Genomic DNA, 19858 nt, shown 5'->3' on the forward strand with positions numbered 1-19858 from the left:
AAAAAGAAAGAAAAAACTTTTTATATAAAATAATTTTTAATTTCTTTTTAATCAAAAACGATCGGTATCGGATCGGTATCGGCCGATATGGCTCACGACGATCGGTGATCGGTATCGGTGGCAAAAAACGTGATCGGGGCATCCCTAATTATAATCGATGCATTTCTATTAATCGATGCATCGTTACACCCCTACACGATACATGCATCACAGTTAAGGCAAATGATTAAAACACACATCAAACAAACAACCAAATAAAATGACGAGGTATGTAAGTTAATACATGGAGCAGAACAGACATTACAGTTAAAAGGCTTGTAAAGCTCAGCACTCAGAGACGTATTAATTTGACCTATCAAGATAACGAGAGCAGGGCTGGCTCTCTTGGTTGAACTGCTTTCGGTTTAAAATAACTGCTTTTAACCCTTTCACTCCCACCCTACCAAAATGGTTAACCCCCTTTCACTGCGACAATACAGAAGGTGTGGTAGTGAAAGGGTTAAAGCCACACATTTTGGGAGTGTTGAGCTGTTTTTAGTGACGTCCCACGTCAGTCTGTGGGGGATATAAGTTGATCAGCGGCAGAATCAACCATTTTTCCTACACATGCGTTGTTTTGCACCCAAAGTTCAACATGCGTGTTGTTTAAAGGCCTGGTGTTTTGTCCTACAGCTGTCCCAGGGAGTGAAGATAAGGAGAGCAGCAGGGCTCTCCTCGACTAAAGGGCCCTTTCTCACTCACCATTCGGGGGTCGAATCAGCGCCAGGTCGAACCAGAAAAGGGTGTGTCTGTCTGAGTGAGAACGCTCCCCCCCCCGTCCCCGTCCCCTGCTGATTCGTCCCCGGGGGCGCTGAACCTGGACCGATGAAATAGGTGGTCTCGGGTGCGGGCCAGTGGGAGCGGGGAGCGTGACACACACAACGCCGTTACTGTAATGCTTTCATGCTTGCTTGAATTTTGGGCAAATAAAACCACACAGCAACAACTGGACAATACCCAAAAAAACGATATTTATGGGCAATTTGCGAGTTCAGACCTCAACCAAAAACAAGCATGTGGAGCCTCACAGCTCAGTGGATGAAAACATGAACCCACGTTACAAAGCACTTCCCTGGCTCGCATTAGGCCTGGCAATTTTGTTTGCCATTGCTATGTCTATACATTGGTTTCTTGTTCGAATGCATTTATTTCTATTAGACCAGTGGTGCCCAACCAGTCGGCCGTGGTCGACCAGTAGATCAATGACATGCAATATAATTGCCACGAGCAATGGGATAATGTTAGCTGCTGAACAGGCTAAGCTAACTAGCGTTAGCCGTTAGCTTAGCGTTAGCCCTGGGAAACGCTCAAAAGCGGACTCTACAACACCATCCATTCGTGAGAAAATGGGGTGGGTTATATTGACGAGGCTTGACAACAGAGGTTCAAATATAACTTCATATTTATTGGTTATTTGTTTATTTTATATCAGCATCCAGTCTCCACCGCCATGTTAACACTTCCTGTGTTTACATTTTCGAGCGTGACATCATCGCCTACGGCAAGCGGACACGCTCAAAACGCAAACCGTAAACGGAACCCGGAGCGAACCAAGACTGAAGTGTGTACACAAACTAGAGGGGGGAGAGGGGGGGGGGGGGAGTTCGCACCCTAACCCGGAATGAGGACGGTACGGACCGGAACGGACCGGAATGGTGAGTGAGAAAGCACCCAGTCACGTAATGAGTCACAGGACTTTGCTGACTAATCAATTAGTTGATTGTCAGATTTGTAAAATATTGTCTTTCCTATTATGCAATCATGCAAAAGGGCCTCTTTTAAAATCTAGTTCTTACCAGAGAGGTGCTTATAATTCTTCAGGATAAGACTCAATGGGGTTGGGGGGGGGGGGGGGGGGGGGGCTGATCATAATAATCCATATAACTCTGTATGATAGCATGTACAACACTGCTGCATATACCGTATATTTATATATTTACAGCATATATATACTGTATATATATCCATATCTGTCTGAATATACCTACATATAATTCTTCTACTGTATATACCTACTTATAGAACGTACCTGCATATAACCCATATAGCTCTGTATGATAGCATGTACAATAACGGCACGGGCACACTGCTGACGAATGAACACGGACGGACGGGCGGCTGCCTCTTCACTTCCGCTCCCATGTTAACGGACGATAGTAGGCACACTGGCCGCGAGCGGGAGCGTGCCTCGCGAGCGGCAAGCTATCTTTTCGCTTCAATCCTATTCGAGGCGGCGTGCCACGCGCAAACTCTAGTCTGTAGAATGCTCTGTTGAATGTGCATTCCTCCCTGCGCGCCGCGCGCTTATATAGTCCCGGGGGGAGGTGTGTGCCTGGCCAGGCGCGCGATCTCATGAGGGAGCCGCGCGTGAAATTCATTCGTCAGCAGTGTGCCCGTGCCGTATGGCTGAGACCACATATCGATAATGATCAATAACCGTGATATCGATTATAAGTGGCGTCACATATCGATATATTTGCATATGTAAGAAAATATATATATATATTTTTTTAAATACTTTAACTAGGGGTGGACGGTATGGTCTAAAATGTATATCACGGTATAATTTGAAGCATAGACGGTAACGGTATATATCACGGTATCATCGTTTTTGATAAATTTTTTTATTTTATTTTATATAATTTTTTTTTTTTTTTTTTATAAAATATATATATTATATAATTAGACTTGTACTGGTATTATCTGCGAGACATCGCCACCACGCAACAAGCTCCACTGTCTGTGTGTACTCTAGTAGCCTCCAGCTACGGCCAGGATTCTCCGGAGCTGCACCTGGACCTATACTCTAGTAGCCTCGAGCAGAGCTACGGCCAGGATTCTCCGGCGCTGCACCTGGACCCTATTGTATTGGTATTATAACGTTAGCAAGCCCTCAGCTCGAATACGCATCGAATCAGTGTTATAAGACATTGATATCATGAGCTATCTGTAGCTACTGCATATATAACGTTAATACAACGCCTCAGTGAATTATTTAGTTCAATGGGACATTTCGTTTTGAACGGTGAACTAACTTGCGTTAACGTGAGCTAACAGGTAGCATACACGTCTCTAGTACTAGACTTTGTGGAGCGTTTGTTGATGTCAGGAGCTATCGGTAGCTGGCCGACTAGATACCGTTCGGTTAGACAATGCCCCATCATGTATTAAACTAAAAGTGAATAGTTGACTGGGTCATTTTGTAACGGTAGCTAAGCTAACGTTAGCTCAGGGAGACGCCGACAGCTCCCGTGTCCCGTCCCACTAGACTACTAGACCCGTGTTTACATGCGTGCGGTAGGGGCTGGCACGCCCACTGCGCGAAGCCTCCTAAATAACTTTTTCCAGTTCGCACATATCTATTATCTATGACTAATTCTATCTATTTTTAGGGGCAAATGCGAGTGAAATAGTTGCGCTGTGGTTACATGACGTCATTGCTATTTTAGAGCTGCACTACCGGTTACACGGTATACTCAAAATCCATACCGTAGAGCAAATTCATACCGTTTATACCGTATACCGTTTATACCGTCCACCCCTACTTTATACTATACTAAAATACTAGGTCTTACAGTGGCATGTTTTAGTTCAAACATCCCCATTTCATGTAAATTCAGTTGAATTGTAACTCTGCACTGTGCGTTCAATATGCAGTGCACTCCTCCATCACATCCAGAGACCACCATAACATGAAGGATCACTGTGGTCGTTTTGAATGGGGAAATCTGTAACACTAAAGATGGCGGCAACGACAAAGAATTGCTGCAAAATAAACATACATTTGTTGTTTAAATATATATATATTTTTTGTTAATAATAAAAATATCGACATTTATCGATAATTTGGTCCTGATTTATCGATTCTTCCAAATGGCATATCGTCTCAGCCATAACACTTTGAATGCCCAAAACGACATAACCCGTGTTATCAGCCCGCCCCCTGAATGCCCACCACGACAATTAGTGTGATTTTTTTTTAATTAGCGATCTGAATTCATATTTCATCAACCGAGACTACCGTTGGGAAACCAGCCCCACCAGGCGCTCAGATGTGAAAAAAGCGCCCCCTATCGTCTCCCAGATGGTAATTCACCCTTTTGGAATGGACTCAATGAAAATGGATGAGCAATTTTTTTTTTTTTTTTACTTCTCACGCATGTACCCCGAGCCGCTCGGAGTCATTGTGGACAATCAGAACAGCGTGTAATATGTCTTTACAGTACGTAGCATTGGATCAATAAAAGGATCGATTTTTGGACTGGCGATCAGGAATTGAAATAATCTTTTTGGATACCATCTGATCTCAGGTAAGGAATCTATTTTATCAGTTTTAGGATAATCTGACCTGTTTTCACGGAGATAATAAGCTTTTCCCCTAAATGTGATATGGCTGTTTGGCTGTGCGAGCGATCAGGAAATAAGATAATCAATTTTCAGCTCGCGGCACCAGCATGCATACGTACACATATACTATCGATAATCTACCGTTTATTTGAAAACTATTCATAAATAGGCCGAAAAATTACAACATTCTAGAATATTCCAGTAAGGGCGTTTATCACGAAATCTTTTTATTTTTCCGTGAAAACGAGGGCTTTTCAAAATGCTATAAAACGGAAATGAACCGATAAAGAAATAATCCGCTTCGACAATGTTGACTGGAAAATGAGTCATTGATAAGCGACAGGCAGATTAGACACATAGCCATAATTTAAAACATAGATTAGGCGATATTAACGCTAACATTGAAGTGGTTGATGGGCATTCAAGGGGGTAAAAAGGAAAACACGGCTGGCTCTGAAAGTGTTAATGTACAATAATGCTGTATATACACAGTATATATATTTATTCTTACCATATATATATATCTATCCACAACTGTCTGTACATACCTGCATATAATCTTTTTTACACATCTGTAGATACTATATATATATATTTTTTTTTTCCACTTTTTCTATTTTTCTCCCGTCCCAATTACCCGCTGTGCCAATTTTCCCCTCCCCTGTCTTGAACGTTGCTCGCGCATATGCCCCCCACTGGCTGGTTGTAGGGAGGATAGAAGTCTTGCATCACGTGTCCCCTCCGATACACGAGGAGACAGCCTGTCGCATCTTTTCACCTGCCAGCACGGACTCTCATTTGGCGAGGTGTAACGTGTGGGAGGCTGACACTACCCCCGCCATTTCCTGTCTCTGCTGTGCAGGCGTCCCCAACCGACCTGTAGGAGTCACTGTCCACAACGTCCAGATTAGCACCCATCGACTTCCCACCGCTAACTCTGCCAATTGAGTTAGTATGACGACTGGCCCAAGCCGGAGACCACGCCGACAGCCGGAGTCGAACCCGGTGTGTCTCTTGCGTTGGTGACGAGCGCAATGTCCACTGCGCCACCCAGCCGCTATACTATTATCTATATCTGTACATATCCCTTACCTACTCTTACTAGTTACGCTGCTGGCCAGTACGACTTACTACCATAGTGTCTTTAATTATACCTGTATCACTGTTAGGGATGCCCCCCGGACCCCGGTTTTAAACGGGAACCGGTACTATATTAGAAAATACCGGAGTATTTATAAGCTCTGACGTCCTCGGTACTGCTATCGATACTCTAGAGAAATTATTATTATTATTATTATTATTTAAAAGTTGCGAACGATCCTCTCTGTCTCTGCACGAGAAGCGAGCCGCAGCCAGCGAGTCAATTATTACACACACTCCTCGCGAGTCGCTCGCTAGTGCTACACATAGACATCCGGGTACTACATACGGGTACTCCTTAATGAAAGTCCCCGACGCCCCGTGCTATAGCGCTCTGCACACAGACAGCAGCTCTGCATGCACTGAGTCGTGATCATGGCGGATAGAGCGAAGCGTTCTAAAGTATGGATATACTTTACAAGGGTCAATGCCGACAATGCACGTTGCCACAAGTGCAACAAAACATTTGCCAGTAAGGGTGGCAATACGAGCAAATCAATTTATCAAAACATCTGTTGGCAAAACATGATATTAGTGTGCAGAAATGCGCGTATTCGACTGCCTTGCGCGCAGTGTTCCATCTGCATCCACTGCAGCCGTAACCGTAAGCCAAGATACGGAGTTGCCTAGGCTAATAACGAATTATTACAAATAGGCTAATAAACAAAACAATTGTTTAGCTACAAATACTACAATCTAAACTTTGTATAGATCGTCAAGCTGAGGCGTCAGCCACTATGTCCCAGGCCAGTGAGCCCAGGGCCACCACATCCTCCCTCTACCTCCCTCCACCACCCAAAGTCCTTTATCCCTAGCAGCTAGAGGAAGGATGACAGAGGATAGGGTGAACCAGTGTCACAGTTCTGTTAGCCTTTTGCATTTGTTGTTTATTATAAAAAGTCTATAATTCAGAGTCAGACACATTTAAAACATTGTTGTTGCTGAAGAAATTATATTAATTTATTATATTTATTTATAAAGTTATATAAAAGAACATTGCTGCTGCTGTTGCTGAAGAAATTATATTTATTTATAATACTTATTTATAAAGTTGTATTTATAAATAATAAAGCAATGTTGATTCTGTTCTTAATTAATTGTCTTTTTTTCTTGCAAAAAAAGAACCAAAAAGAACCGATAAGAGTATCGATAAAGTACCGAACCGTTAAGCAGTATCGATAAGAGTAGTAGTATCGATAAAATCCTAACGATACCCATCCCTAATCACTGTACATATACTACCAGTAGTACCAGTATGACTTACTACCATAGTGTCTTTATACCTGTATCACTGTACATATTGCACAATATTATAAAAAGAAATCTAAACCATTTCAATGATCAAGCTTTCCCATCTGATCTACTCAATAGTGACATCTCATATACTTCTGAAATTCCGGATAATAGAATTGGCCTTAGACTTCTTCAGTAAAACTCTCCTATCAATCATTGATAAACACGCACCACTTAAGAAACTCTGAGTGAAGGATAGATCAACTCCTTGGTTTACACCTGAGCTATCATTGCTATTCAAAGAAAGGCATATAGGGCCTGGACTCTAGCCAGACGCTCTGGGGATCCATCCCATTGGTTATCTTTCAGACGGATTAGAAAGTGGTTATCTTTTAGACGGATTAGAAACAAATGTACATCGTCTGTAAAAAATGCTAAATCAAGCGAAGCTATTATTTAGAATTAATCACAAGTTCATACTCTGACTAGTGATGCACCGATGTGAAAATTGTGGCCGATACCGATAACCGATATTAATATTGCTGTTCTGGCCGATACCGATATTTACCAATGTCGATATCTCTGTATAGAAAACACTTTTTTATGATAATCAAATAAAGAGCTATTTTCCAATACGCATTTTTTTTATTTTTTTTTTATACTTTTGTAACTTATTTTCAGAAATTACTGATATTTTTAAACTATTTAAGGCCAAAACATGCACAAAAAAAAAGAGGGAAAAAAATTATGTAAAAAAAACAATTTTTATTTTATTTATTATATCAGCCCATATCGGCCCTATCTTGATATCGGACCGATACCGATGTGTAAAAAAAACTGCCATATCGGCCGATATTATATCGGCGGCCGATATATCGTGCATCACTAACTCTGACCCAACACAATTTTGGAAAGCAGTAAATTCAAATAAAACCAAGACTACCATTTCCCTGCATACAGAGGTAAAATATAATGACTGTTTGATAACTGAAGGTAAAGAGATTTGCTTAGTCATTTTGCCCAAGCTGGACATGTGTTTAATGAAGTAGACTGTGAGCATGATTGTACTGTACTTGTGCTGTATGACTAAAGGAGTGGTGTTAAAGGAGGGGGGCTTGTCCTGGTGTTAGAGGAGGAGGAGGCAGGCTTGTCCTGGTGTTAACCCATTCAGTGCCAACCACAAGATTAGTCGGGTTAACTCGCCATGCGTTGAGTGCCAAGACCCGAGAAAACTTGGGTTTTAATTGTTATTTCTTTTATTAGCAATATCCATTCATTTTGTATCCATCCAGCCTGACGTTATCATTGGGAATGGGTCTGAGCTCAAAGGGCAAATACCGCCGCCTATCGTCTCCCGGATGGTATTGCACAATTGGATTGGATTGGGTGGGACTGTGCATCAAAAAAATAAGTCCGGTCCAGGTTTTACTTCTCTGGCATGCAGCTGGATACTATTGCATTGAGTCCCCCCACTGGGAGCAGCATCGATTATGTATTTTGGTGCTATAACGTTGGATCAATAAACGCGATCAATATTTGGAATGGCGATCAGGAATTGGATTCATCTTTTTGCAGAACATCTGATGTGAGGTAAGGACTCTATTTTACCAGTCTTGGGGTAATCAGATGTTTTTTTCTCCGCCATCGCAGCGCGTGTGTGTGCGTAACGTTAGCCATATCCACGGCATGGATAATCGATTTTTCAGCCCGCTTCTCTAGCATGCATAAGTACACATATACTATCGATAATCTAGCGTTTATTTGAAAACGATTCATGAATCAGCCGAAAAATGTCAACGTGTTTTGTGTATTCCAGTAAAGGGCTATTATCGCGGAATTTTGCTGGAATTCTCCAAAATCTCAAACTATACTCGTATTCAAAACGGTATAAAACGGAAATGTACCAATGAAAAAACAATCCGTTTCGTACATGTTGACTGCAAGCAAGTCATTGATAAGCGAGGGGTGTTTTAGACCCATAGCCATAATTTAAGATATAGTTTAGGCGTTCGCAAATTTCCCCGACCTCCCATTCACTTCCTTACTGGCACGCTAGCCCTAATATAGTCAAAGGGCGTGGCTCTGAATGAGTTAAAGGAGGGAGGCTTGGCTTATATAGGTGTAGTGGTTACGTCATTGCCGTTTTTCGTGTTCCACCCTCTGTCCAACGCAGTGGCGGCTCTACCACTAGGGGCGCTAGGGCGCCGACCCACCTGCTGGCCAGCTGCTGTTAAATCAGAGAAGAAGACAATACAACTTTTTCGTTTTTGTGTTTTATAGCCCTATAAATAATATAAACATGTTTAAAATTAATAATATTTACTAATTTTAAGTGTTTGTATTTCCAATGCACAATATAACGTTATTATCTAAATAAAAAAAACATCGTTTTCCAGAGCAGGAAGTGACATCACGTTTTTTTTATTTTTTTTATTTTTTCGTATTTCTCGGCCCGGGCTATACGCGATAGCGCTCTGAGTGCGCGTCACAGTTTGATCGCTGTCTCCGTCACAGCCAATCAGTGCATACGGCGTTGTGCGTTGAAATATGACTATTATGTTGGAATCCGAGCGCGATTTGAAGCGGTCTAGCCAGCAGCGTGAACTTCCGTGAAGAATTTCCATAGCCGCATTTCGCGGAGACGCTCTCTGATTGGCCGACGCCAGTATTTTTTTCCATGGCAGAATTTCACAGAGACGATCTCTGATTGGCCGAATCCAATTTCTAATGTTCCAATTCTAGCTTCTAGCTTGGTTCCTAGGTTGGTCTAGGACTGTTGTTTGTCTTAGACCGTGCCGTGCCGTGACTGCAAGTTCTTTAGACTGTTAAGCTTAGGCACTCTTTCAAAGTTGGTTAAGGTTAGAGTTTGTCTTAGAGCATGGCGATAGAACGCCAGGTAGTTTGCAGTCTGTTCGAGCGGAAATGGACAAAGGAATGTACTTGTTGAGTGTTGTGCTAACGAGCTCAGCTGAGCTAACACTTGGCTAACAAGCTATATGGCGGATTATACACGTTTATCAAGCTCTCCTGCCCTGGACGTTTCAACTAAACAGTGAGTCTCTCTCTCTCTCTCTCTCTCTCTCTCTCTCTCTCTCTCTCTCTCTCTCTCTCTCTCTCTGTGCTTAACGTTAACGTTAACGTTTGTAAATAGTTTTTTTTAGGAGCAGTACTGTTAGGCTACTGCTGTGCTGGCCATTCATGAAGCGAGACATTGCTGATTGTTTATTTATTTTATAACACAAGACTATGACTACCAACTGCCTAGCCAGCCGTGTATCAATCTTGGATGCAATAATAACGTTACTTACCACACTGACTATGTCGATGGCTCATTGATTTAACTACTGCAGCTCTCTCGGATTGAAAATACGTGGATTATGGCTTGTTCAATATCGTCTATGTTTGAATGAATGAATGAATGAGAACTTTATTAACAGATTGCAGAATGGGTACAATACAGTACGGCTCAATACACACAATTGTTAAGGGGATGCAGACCAGAGAAAGACGTTTGTCTTGTTTACATCAGGGTCCCAGATTTTCGATTCATATCGATAGTTTAATAGCTAGCCTTGGCTCGTTTAACAATATGCAAAATATGTGTACAGCCCTGTACTCATACTGAAGTTATTCTTGGTATATAATAGGTCTGATTGTGTAACGAATCGATTCCACGTCGCGCTGTGTGTGAGAGAGAGAAGGAGAGAGGGAGAGATCTGCCTGTGTTTGGAGACGGGCGAGTTTTGTTTCTAACTTTTCTATTTATATTGTGTTTCAAGTTGTGAATTAGAGTCTAGACTATACTTTATTTGACTGGTTGTGTGTTGTTGTAGTAACAGCTGAGCGACTCGTTCATAAGAGCCGATTCATTGCCGTGAGCGTGAGTCGAATCGCTCACGTCTTGCCATGAGTCTTGCGTGGTACAGTACTGTACTGTACAAAATATTTGGTATAGCGCCCCTAGTGGCGAAGTACCCAGCGGCCGCCACTGGTCCAACGCAATGTATTTTCCCATTGCCCATTTTGAAATCGTCTCGTTTCTGTGCTTATTCATCCACAATCTATAGCTCAACATGAAAATATTCGCAATTAATCATAAAAATAAATCGCCAAATTTTATTTCAACCAAAAATTCTTAAACAATAATGTTAGTGATAGAAGGGAACTCATTTTGTGCAAAAACAGAAAGCTTTTCAATTTCCATGAGGCAGAATTGTTACAATAGCCGATAATCCATTTGCCCAATGATAAATCCCTATACGGGTGGACCTCGCGGGCGTTCCAAAGTGACGTCAGACTACACCTCCTTATGGAAGGGGACGATGCCTCATGAAGCTTGTCCTGGTGTTAACACTTTCCGTGCCGGAGCTCGGTGCCCCGGAACCTCCTTGAATGCCGTGACCCACTTCAATGCTTATCAATGACTCGTTTTCCAGTCAACATTGTCGAAGCGGATTGTTTTTTTATCGGTTCATTTTCGTTTTATAGCATTTTGAAAAGCCCTCGTTTTCAAGGAAAATATAAAGATTCCATGATAAAAGACATTTACTGGAATATTCTAGAATACACAAAAACGTTGTCATTTTTCAGCCTATTTTATGAATCGTTTTCAAATAAACGCTAGATTATCGATAGTATATGTGTACGTATGCACGCTATAGAGGCGATCTTAAAAATCGATTCTCTTATTTCCTCATCAGCGATCGCGCACACACACACACATAAGGCAAACGCTGAGATCTCAGCGAATACAACTCTGATTATCCCAAGACTGGTAAAATAGATTCCTTACCTCGGATCAGATGTTCTCCAAAAAGATCATTCCAATTCCTGATCGCCATTCCAAATATCGATCACGCTTATTGATTGAGTATCAAGCTGTAAATAATAATATATATTCCAGGCTGATTCCCGTCCCGCGATGACTTCCATGTTGATCAGACTCCTAGCCAGCACAAGGAACCAGCTGGCTCCGCCCCTACATATCTACAGATCCCAGGTCAGTCTAAGCGACTGACCTGCAGTTACACAGGGATAGACGATAGGGGGCGCTTTTTTCCATTTTGAGCTCCTGTAGGGGCTGCTGTACCAACGGGAGACTCGGTTGATGAAATATGATTTCAGATCGCTAATAAAACAATAAAACGATATTTGTCGTCATCGGCACTCAGTGAGTGGGGGGGCTAATAAAACTAGATATGTCGTCCGTGGCACTGAAAGTGTTAAAGGAGGGAGGCTTGTCTTATTGAAGGACGAGGCCTCATGAATAGCATTCCTCTCTTCACCACAGAACTGCAGTAGTGAGTATAATATAATCCCACAGTCTCTAACTTTTGACATGACGATGGGAATCTGCTCTGGAGGAGAACCCATGCGTCTCCAAATCAACACTTGCAGATGCTAGGCCTTTTCTTTTTTTTTTTTATAAAGGAACACACGCTGGGTTCACACAAGGTCCTTGGAAGTGCTTAAAGTGCCTGATTCTTTTTTACAAAAAAAAGTCAAGGCCTGGAATTCCTTGAAAACGACCCATTTTTTAACAAGGTTAAAAAGTCCTAGGAATTAAAATCAACCATTCGCATTGATCGTTTTGTTCATCCATGATAAAATTCTTCTCAATCAAGAAATTGCCCTTTTTTTTTTATCTAAACTAAAGTGTAACTAATTGTCGGAAATTGGTTTTAAGTAGGGATGCTCGATATTGGCTTTTGTACCGATACCGATATACCGATATTGTCCAACTCTTAATTTCCGATACCGATATCAACCGATATCAACGGATACCGATATATGCAGGGTTTCCCCCCCCCAAAAGATTTAATAATTTCAGGTAATTAACATTACATATCTCTTGTTGTGGAATTAACACAACATTATGCATACTTTTGACAATAAATAAAATCAGAATTTGTTCTTACTTGCTTGCCTGGGTAAATAAAGGTTATAGAAATGTGAAAAAATATATATATTTAAACCGATACCGATATTTTCCTATATCACATTTTAATTCCGATATCGGCCGATAATATCGGACATCCCTAGTTTTAAGCCATAAATATTTGATCCAAATTATATCCAAACAATTTTAAAAAAGCATTTAAAAGTGAATTGTATCCTTTTTAAATGCCGTTTTTAAATGAAAAATAGTGCTTGGAAAGGTACTTGAAAGTCCTTGAATTTCATTTAGCAATGCCTGTGGGAACCCTGCACACCAGCATTGTGGGAAATGTGCTTACCGTCTTCTCCAGAGTCGAGAGCGAGAAGATGGGACGCCAATTTCCTCTCTGTGCGTTCGGGAGAAAGCGAATCCATCTGCAAGCTAAGCCAGGCTGACCACGAATGAATGGAAGCGGATACGGACCACTGGGGCCTAGTTTAAAACTCCGGGCCAACAGCCAGGCTAGCTGGTCCGTATACACTTCCATTCATTCGTGCTAAGCTAGGCTGCCTTGCTTAAGCCTTAGCCGGATAAGTTTGCACTGAGCACACGGAGAGGAAATCGGTATCTTATCTTCTTGTCCGACTCTGGAGAAGACGACAAGCGCCATTTCCCCCCACAATGCTGGCCTGTTCCTTTAAACACGACGCCTTCCTCACAAGCCTGTGGCTTCACGGAACAGCCCTCAGTCAAACACTTCAGGCTATAATACCTGAAACGACTGCAGCGGTTCGGTAACGGTTCCCAAAGTTACGCGTGTCGCAGAGTGTTGTGAACGCGCTGCCATTGTGCACTAGGAAACGGCAAAGTGCAATAGAACCGTCTCCAGGAAACACCGGCGCTATCTGTTCTTGTTTGGACTGGGGCCAAAGTCTACACAGCGAGGAGACTGAGAGACGGGGGAGGGGGGAGGGGGTAGTAGGAGGTTTACTAGCTTTGTGGCCGATTCCTCAAGTCCTGACATGCTGCAGGACCCAGACCTCAGAACTCTGCTGCCAGGGGTGGAAATGTTTACTGGATTACATCATACCTCCTCGCTGCCAGCCACTAAGTGAGTCTCCTAATCCTATAGCCTTACCCGAACCCCCCCCCCCTTTCTCGGCAAACGCTAACCCCTGCCTGCTCTCGGGACGGCTTTAGTCTGTTCCACCGTAGCACTCTGGACATCTGGGGAACACACTGAGGTGGGATGGGTGCCATGAAGGACCTCTGGGGGAACACACTGAGGTGGGCTGGGTGCCATGAAGGACCTCTGGGGGAACACACTGAGGTGGGCTGGGTGCCATGAAGGACCTCTGGGGGAACACACTGAGGTGGGCTGGGTGCCATGAAGGACCTCTGGGGGAACACACTGAGGTGGGCTGGGTGCCATGAAGGACCTCTGGGGGAACACACTGAGGTGGGCTGGGTGCCATGAAGGACCTCTGGGGGAACACACTGAGGTGGGCTGGGTGCCATGAAGGACCTCTGGGGGAACACACTGAGGTGGGCTGGGTGCCATGAAGGACCTCTGGGGGAACACACTGAGGTGGGCTGGGTGCCATGAAGGACCTCTGGGGGAACACACTGAGGTGGGCTGGGTGCCATGAAGGACCTCTGGGGGAACACACTGAGGTGGGCTGGGTGCCATGAAGGACCTCTGGGGGAACACACTGAGGTGGGCTGGGTGCCATGAAGGACCTCTGGGGGAACACACTGAGGTGGGATGGGTGCCATGGAGGACCCGGCGTAGTTTGTATTTCCAGGCAACAAAGCCGTTGTGGGGCTGCTGGTTCCATCATCGTACGCCGCGCGAACCCTGCCGTCTTCTCATCTGGGGGAGAACCTGACGACCGCTGCTACCTTTTTAGTCATGTGCGCTTGTAGTAGGGACAGGGGATTAATCTCTGTCTCTTCTTCTGTGTTCTATTTTAAGGAAACCAGCGAGGGAAGTTAAGAAGGTGGCTGTCTGTCCCTGGTGGCTCCTGCTCACACCCCCGCGGGCCCCGCACAGTGCTGGGGGGGCTAGTTAACTACATGTAGTTCACTTACTAATTCAACTACATTTTACAGTAGTTGGGTGTTGGTTTAACAGGGTATTCTGCGGGATCTTAAAAAGTCTTAAATCCATAATTTTCTATTTGAAGGCCTAAAGGGTCTCAAAAACTCTTAATGTAACCTGCAGTTATCCTGTAATTTAGGCAGTTAATTACAAACTACATATTTTCCTAGAAATGTTGCATTTGCCCGATTCCACCTCGACAACTGCCCCCCCCCCCCTGTCCCCTCCGTGAAACACACCCTTGGCTTAAATGAGGGTTTTCCTGCCCTGGTCACTAAATCAAACACACTCATTTCAGTTGTTGCTCCATGTAAATATACCAGATTCCAGACTCAGATCGTGATCATTTTCCACCACGTGGTTAGTTTGGATGTAGTTGAGCTACTTGTTCAAAGTCGTTTTTAGTTTGACAAAGTCACAAACCTCTTGCGCCTTATGTATTCTGTTTATTTCTCTCATATTTTTAGATTTAATTTTATTGCCTATATTTATGTCTTTCTACTATTACCCTATTGCCCATACCTGTACCCCCCCTCCCCCATGATGCTATGATGCCCGAATTTCCCCAAGGGGATTGAAAGGAATATCTTATCTTTTTTTTTTATCCACTTTTTCTCTTTCTTTTTCAGTTTTTTTCTCCCATCCCAATTTAGTCGTGCCAATTCCCCCCTCCCCTGTCTTGATCGTTGCTCGCATGTGCCCCCCACTGGTCGGTCGTAGGGAGGGTTGAAGAATCTATCGCATGTCCCCTCCGATACATGCGGAGTCAGCCAGCTACTTCTTTTCACCTGCCAGCGCGGACTCTCATTGGCGAGGTGTAACGTGTGGGAGGCTCACACTACCCTCGACATCTCCTGTCCTTGCTGTGCAGGCCTGCGCCCTGACCGACCTGTAGGAGTCGCTGTTTACAACGACCAGATTACCACCCACCGGCTCCCCTCCCGCTGACTCTGCCAATTGAGTCAGTATGACGGCCGGCCCAAGCCGGAGGCAACGCTGACAGCCGGATTCGATACCAGTGTCTCATGCGTTGGTGACGAGTGCTTAGACCACTGCGCCACCCAGCCGCCTTAAGGACTATCTTATCTTAAATGTTTTTGAGAGTACCATAGTTAATATTTTGATAAATAGATAGATATACTTTATTGATCCCCTTGGGGAAATTCTGTTATCCAATAGCTCTCATTGTTGACTGTACATTAACACATAAATGTTATCCAATAGCTCTCATCGTTGACTGTACATTAACACATAAATGGACACAATAAGTCAAATTAATGAAACACTGGTGGACAAACAATAAAATCAGTACTTAAAGGAAAACTCAAATTTTGGGAAATTAGCTTATTTGCCATCTACCCTGGAGTTAGACAAGAAGATACATACCTTTTTCTTCTCTGCATGCAGTAGGAGTAGGAAGACGTTGGGAACTAGGCTAACGGAGGAACCTACGTCCAGTGACTGACGCTAAGCTAGGCTAACGGTGCGCGTTTTCCTACTCCTACTGCATGCACAGAGAAGAGAAAGGTATGTATCTTAACACTCCAACATTTTGGGAACCCTGGAGTTAGACAAGAAGATGCATACCTTTTTCTTCTCTGTGCATGCAGTAGGAGTAGGAAGACGTTGGGAACTAGGCTAATGGAGGAACCTACTTCCAGTGACTGACGCTAAGCTAGGCTAACGGTGCGCGTCTTCCTACTCCTACTGCATGCACAGAGAAGAAAAAGGTATGTATCTTCTTGTCTAACTCCAGGGTAGATGCCAAATAAGCTAATTTCCCAAAATGTTGGAATTTTCCTTTAAGTTAGAAAGTTTAAAAAGGTAGCGGCAGTAAAATAGATCAATAAATTAAGGTAATTGCTAGAGATGTCCGATATTGGCATTAAAATGTAATATCGGAAATGATCAGTCGAATTTATATATTTTTTTTAAATTATTTAAATATCGGAAATTAAGAGTTGGACAATATCGGTATATATAAAAAAGTCAACATCGAACATCCCTAGTAATTGTCCAATGGTAAATGGTGCATTTACTATATAGCAGCTTTTATCCAAAGTGTTTTACAATTTGTTCCTCACATTCACCCATTCACTCACACCTCCTGAGCAACTGTTGCCCCATGGGGGGGGGTTTAGTTGAACTACTTTTACTTGTGAAGTCGTTTGGTAAACTAGAGTCTTTCTTAACACTTTGGTTGCCAAGAACGAGAATTCTCGTTTCTGTGCCCCAACGGTTCAGTGCCATAAACGAAGAGTCTTGTTTCTGGGTTGTTTTTCCTTTTTTTCGATTTTAATACCCTATTTAATCTCAGGATGCTGTGTGTTGGCTGAAAAATGCATAGTGGGAATCCGAAGGTGCAGTACCGGCCGCATCCTACCAGGCGGCGGTATCAAGCTACATTTCTAACACTGTATGTATCCTGTGCTGTGGAATGACCCCATGTCTCGGATTTCATTCTTTGTTCTCGCGGCACAGTTCAGCCGGTTACATCGAAGCCCGCCAACTATGCTTGATCCGTATGTTATGGTCGTTTATAACGTCGATCAAATGTGGATTGGATCTACCAGATGGCGATCAAGAAATTGGAATATTCTTTTTGGATTACTTTCGGCCAAAGGTAAGAGCGATTTGACGTCAATTCTAGCTTGATCCTGCAATGCTTTCATAGCGATCGGGCTGGTAACCGTGTCTAGTGTTCAATGCGAATGCCGTTACTGGCGCTTGAATAATCAGAAACGACCCCCCACCCCCCTTTCAAGTTTCTTTAATAGTTGTCATACAGAAGTACAGAATACTTTTATACAAAATGCTTCTTACTGTTACGCTCCAGAGACTGTGCTAGACGAGATAAGTACGAAATAACATAGTATAGCATGTAAATTAGAAGTAAAAAATGAGGTCACAGTGTTCAGTATAGACGTAACTGAGTTACCATATAATATACAATATACTATGCAGTGTACTAATATACAATACTATATAGTGCAAAGCAGAAATGGGATGAGGTACAATTTACAGTAAGGTGTACGAGTTGTAGTGCAAATCCTTTATCAATAAATATAAAGTGTGTTTAGGTGATCTAAGGTGTGGAGAGTGGGTGCTGCAGTGTGTTGTTTGTTTAAAGTGAGTGTGTGCGTGTGGATGTGTGTGCTGTGTGCATTTGATGGTTGTTGTATAGTGTTTATTGTTCGTTGAGCAGCCTGATGGCCTGGGGATAGAAGCTTCTTCTGAGTCTTTCTGTGCTCGCCTTGAGACTCCGGTATCGCTTGCCTGACCGCAGCAGTTCAAAGAGGCAGTTGTTCGGGTGGCTGGAGTCCTTGATGATTCTCTTAGTCTTACCCCTGCACTGCTTGTTGTAAATGTTCTGGAGGGTGGGGAGCCCCCCTCCAATTGTGCGTTCGGCTGAACGTGTCACTCTTTGTAGTCTGCTTCGGTCTTGTGCAGTGCTATTCCCAAACCAGGAGGTGATGTTGCCAGTCAGGATGCTCTCTATTGTACATGAGTAGAAGTTCTTAAGGATCTTCTGACTGACTTGGAACTTCCTTAGGCGCCTGAGGAAGTAGAGGCGTTGTCGTGCCTTCTTCACAACACTGTCAATGTGTGTGGTCCATGTCAAGTCCTCGGATATGTGGGCTCCGAGGTACTTAAAGCTGTTCACTCTCTCAACCGGTGCCCCGTCGATGCTGAGGGGGCTGTAGTCCTTGACCCCCGACCTCCTGAAGTCCACAATCATCTCCTTTGTTTTGCTGACGTTCAGGGAGAGGCTGTTCTCCTGGCACCATCCCGCCAGGACCTTGACCTCTTCCAGGTAGGCCCTCTCGTCGTTTGCAGTGATCAGGCCCACCACTACTGTGTCGTCAGCAAATTTGATGATTGTGTTGTTACTCCGCTGAGCCACACAGTCGTGTGTGTACAGGGAGTAGAGGAGGGGACTCAGAACACAGCCCTGGGGGGCCCCTATGTTGAGGGTGATGGATGAGGAGGTGCAGTTGCCTGCTCTCACCACCTGGGGTCTGCCCGTCAGGAAGTCCAAGACCCACTGACAGAGGTCATAGTTCAAGCCCAGGTCCCTGAGCTTGGCTATGAGTTTGGAGGAGACTATGGTATTGAATGCCGAGCTGTAGTCGATTAATAGCATTCTCACATAGGTCCCCTTCCTCTTGTCTAGGTGTGATGCTGCTGTGTGCACCACATGGGCTATGGCGTCCTCTGTGGACCTGTTGGGGCGGTATGCAAATTGCAGGGGGTCCAGGTTGATGGGGAGGGAGGAGCAGATGTAGCCCTTTACTAGCTTCTCAAAGCACTTCATGGCTATGGAGGTGAGAGCTACAGGGCGGTAGTCGTTGAGGCAAGCAGGCTTGGATTTTTTAGGTACAGGGATAATGGTGGACTTCTTCAGGCAGGTGGGGATGACAGCCTGTTCTAAGGACAGGTTAAATATGTCAGTGAATACCGGGGCCAGTTGGTCGGCACAGACTTTTAGGACGCGGCCGGGGATGCCGTCCGGTCCTGCTGCCTTCCTGATATTCACTTTTTTAAAGGTCCGCCTCACCTCATGCTCTGTTACCCTGAACACTGAGTCTCCATCAGCAGACCCCCCCCCCCATTGCCGTGGCTTGTAGGCTGGTGTTGTTATTACCAGCCTCAAACCTCGCATAGAAGGTATTGAGATCATTTGCTAAGGAGATGTCACTGTTCAGTTTGAGGGAGGTGCCTTTGTAGTCTGTCATCGTTTTGAGGCCCTGTCACATAGCTCTGGAGTCAGCCTGTTCAAACTGGAGTTCAATTTTATCCCTGTAGCGCTGTTTTGCCTCTATTATTGTCCTCCTTACGTTGTATCGCGCCACCTTGTGGTCATTCATTTTGCCTGCCACCAGGCCGTCGTATGCTGTGGTGCGCGCTTTCAGAGCTTCACGGACGGATTTGTCTACCCAGGGTTTTTGATTTGGATCAACTTTAATTGTGGTAGTGGGGATTGTTTCTTCCACCAAAGTACAAACAAAGTCCAGCACTGTCTCCGTGTAGACATTAATGTTATCTGTGTCACGGAATACACTCCAGTCTGTGCACTCAAGCGCAGCTTGGAGCGTCTCCTCTGACTCCACATCCCATTT

At 43.9% G+C, this 19858-nt stretch overlaps 1 protein-coding gene across 1 annotated transcript in view; it reads left to right on the plus strand.

Moving 5' to 3' along the window:
• Nucleotides 1-19858, plus strand: part of ppp1r9ala (protein phosphatase 1 regulatory subunit 9A-like A) — a 278166-nt gene that overhangs the window by 83475 nt on the left and 174833 nt on the right. The gene's annotated exons all lie outside the window — the stretch shown is intronic.

Source organism: Notolepis coatsorum (genome assembly GCF_963971535.1).
Source record: "Notolepis coatsorum genome assembly, chromosome: 5".
Lineage (NCBI taxonomy): Eukaryota > Metazoa > Chordata > Actinopteri > Aulopiformes > Paralepididae > Notolepis > Notolepis coatsorum.